The sequence below is a fragment of the Camellia sinensis genome, chromosome 8 (genome assembly GCF_055761805.1).
Source record: "Camellia sinensis isolate YWXY chromosome 8, ASM5576180v1, whole genome shotgun sequence".
NCBI lineage: Eukaryota > Viridiplantae > Streptophyta > Magnoliopsida > Ericales > Theaceae > Camellia > Camellia sinensis.
In genome coordinates this window covers 120,163,261-120,167,043 of record NC_138968.1, presented here as the reverse complement: position 1 = coordinate 120,167,043, position 3,783 = coordinate 120,163,261, and positions in this window count along the sequence as shown.

Below are 3,783 nucleotides of genomic sequence, written 5' to 3'. Positions count from 1 at the left end.
AGTTTGAGCGGGGGTGTGAGAACACTATTCTCCGTTTTCCTTTTTCTTTTCCTTTTAGGATTAGGAATTAGTGTTAATGTTCTATATCTAATAGAACACTATATCAGTGATGTATTTGTTTAGGATTAGGATTTAGTATTCTATATAAGTGAGTGATGTATGTATTCTTTGTTCAATTAAAATCTAACATACAGTTTTGTTTAGAAATCTTACATGTCTGGCCCACTTAAGCTAGGGCCTGAGCCCAATCCGGGACCCTAGGCCTAGGCCTGAGCCGTTATTTTGAAGCCTGACCAAGGTTCCGTACCGGCCGGTTCGTACCGAAAAATTGGACTGCCGAGTCGGATATTGGCCGGTATACCGGTGAGAATGAAATTTGCTTACATAGCGGCCGATTCCCGATACGTATCGGCTTGAATCTGATACATGAACGATACAGTTCCGATACATGTATTCTATCATTGGTACGGCTGCAAAAATGGAGCAAAGCACCTGCAAAATAATTAAGCAAATGTGTGTTCTCAAACAGGTTTTCAGGCTTCAAATCGAACCCAAACCCATCACCGCTTTCAAGCTTCTTCGTTGAAGGTGTGTTCTCTTAGGCTCTGTTTATATATTTGTCATGCTTTGTTTTTTCTTTTGGCTGAATAACCCGCACATAGGCTGTGTTTTATATATTTGAAGGTTTAAGTCATGCTTTTGCTAGTTGTTGTGTTCGGTTATAATTCGTTTTTTTTTTTTGGTGGTAATTTATTATTTATATTATGGTATGGGATGGGAATGGGATATATTTTAATACATATTTATGATTGTTCAAATATTTTTATATATATATATATATATATATTTTTTCTTCTGTTTTGTAGTTGATTTAAGCCATTGTTGTGTGGTTATATTATGGTATGGGATGAGAGATATTTTAATATATATATATATTTATGATTTTTCAAATATTTATATATATTGTTTTGTTTTGTTTGTTTGTTTTTTTTTTTTCCTTTTTTCTGTTTTGTAGTTAATTTAAGCCACTGTTCTGTGGTTATATTATGGTATGGGATGGGTGATATTTTAATATATATATATTTATGATTGTTCAAATATTTATATATATTATTATTTGTTTTTTTCCTTACCAATGTAGTACCTGTATGTTTCATACTTATTTCACTTCTTCATTCCTTTAAGTTGATTTATTAGACTCATTGTTCATGGACCTATTAAAACCAATAAATTAAGTAGTAGCAGTGTATGTTTGAAATTTCAAAATTAAGTGCCTCTACATATCAAAATTAAGTTCCTCTACATATCAAAATTTTGATTAAAATGTGATAAATTAAGGCTAAAAGAGTCAAAAAATGCATAAAATTGAGTTTTAGAGGGATTGCTAATAATTTTTAAAATTTCACAGCCGCGACGCCCGATACCCGATACGTACCGGTAGATACTACCGATACCGATACTCCGTAATCGATACCGTTACGTTGCTCGATACCGCGATTTAGAACTATGAGCCCAACCTGCCTAGCTCGACCCATGGTCGGGCCCATCGGCCTGCCCAAGGCCCATTCAAAGCCCAGCTTGAGGCTCACTTGGCATGCCCAAGACCCAGTGTCATTTTTACTGGAAAAGAATAAAATTTTGGAAGAATTTTTTTTAAAAAAAATGTTCAAACCCGCTCCAAACCCAAGCCCAGGCCCATGTTTGCTGGCCTAGCCCACTCAAGGCCCAAATACCCTTGGGCCTAATTTTCTAACCCGTGGCCTGACCAAAATTTTACTAGGAGTTTGGGCGGCCTGACATGGGCCGGTCCGGCCTGGGCCCAATTTACACCCCTAGATGACACCCATCAAGACTAAAATTGATAATTGATATACTCATGTAGAAAATAGATACACTCATCGCCCCTCATTTTAAATTGATATACTCATGTAGAAAATAAAATAAAAATTCACCAACTAATGATGAAAATTCACAGCACTCATAACTGGTTCTGTTGGAAATCAAAGTGCAAATGGAAGCAAACATCAATGCTTTAGGGTGTCGGAAACTCTAATTTGAGGGGATTTGGAACCATAAGATATGTTTGTGTGAGTTACCAAGCATTTAAACTGCTCTGAACGTTTTAATTATCTAATGTCAGCATATTTAGATTTGTGATTATAACTCTGTATACGCATATTTAGACTTGTGATGGCGGAGTTTAACTTATAGTTGTGTTTTTGTCTTACAACATATCTAAAGTTCATGTGATCTGAGAGGGAGTTTTATATGTGCATTAGGGTCGAGCTAGGCCCAGGCGTAGTAATGGGCCGTTTTCTGGGCCGAAGTAAAAAGGGCTTTGTGAAGTGGACCATGGTGTTAGTGTTTAGCTCGGTCTAGGTGGTCACAGTCACTGCGGTCGGGATGGTGGGCTCCTTAAGCTAGACCTCGCCTCTTTAGCTCGGTCAAGGCTTGCTGCAGATTAGCCCAGTCCAAACAGGTGAAAACTGAGGTACAAGTGAAACATGAGTCGAGATACATGTTGCATACAAAGGCGCCGGGATAAGTATGAAAGAGATAGCGTTAGATCGGTCATACTATTGTCCAAACCGGGGTAAAACCATCTCACTTGGTTTAAGCAGTGAGGGGGGTGTTGAAGGATAAGCATTATCTTTTAGGAGTGTGATTCCTATGAGGATTTTACATGGAGGACTAAGAGACCTACTAGGATTGTGCCACACGGAACTTTTAAAAGCTCATAACAGAACCTATGGAAGAGGTAACACAACTTTGATTCCCGAATAAACAGAACTTTTGTCTATTTGTCTATTTTGTTGACTTAGGCATCAGAGAGGTATCCGGCACACACCCGCCGGCTAGCTCACGTTTGTGTTTTCAGAGAGTAAAGCGACGACGTTTGGAGGAGCGCATACTTGATCAACAAGATTATACGAGTACATTATTTCTTGCTCGTACAATTGGCGTTGTTTGTGGGAATTCCAGAAAGAACAAAACCTCTTGATCAAGTTTTTCCTCTCTAATTAGAAGTAATGGCGCACAATGAAGATTTGCCGCAGTCCGCTATCGACGGACAAACCCTAGAGAGGGGTGGGAGGCGCGAAGGTTTGCCTTCTATCCCTCCCATGACGGATTTAGAACCCCAACGAAAGAACCCCCGGAGGGATACAAGGGGAAGGCGTGCTAACAGCCCCCGTTGCTCTTAAAGTTCTGAAAGACAGAGGCGGAGGATGGACCCTCAAGTTCTGGAGGATCGCATAAAGACGCAGGACGAATTGATAAGGAAGATAGTGGCAGACATGGAGTCGATGAAGCGCCAGATAAAAGGAAAAGGGGTGGCGACAGAAGAGGGGCGCAAAAGCAACACGCCCCCTCGCCACTCGGATGATCGTGATCGTGGTAGGCATACCACACCATCGCAAGCAGAGAGTAGGAGCCTGAGAACAGGCGACACTCAGTCAAGAACTTCCAGGACTCGTTACTGCAGGTCGGAAAAAATGAGAACAGAGAGGTCTTATACTGAGGGAAGTACCTATCGGCCCTCATATACACACCAGACGTCATCCAGGCACACGGAGTTGCCCAGATCATCTGACTTGCGAACCGTGCTTGAAGAAAGGGCACAATGGAAGAAAGATACCAGGGCACGCAACCCGCGCACAGTTTCAGCCCTTCAGCGGTTGGCTCGTTGGACGTATGGAATCGTCGAGGTAGGAATGCCAATATCGCGTCTTGCTTACGAACCAACGGACAAAGCATTAGCAAGACTGCAGGCCTCGCCATTCG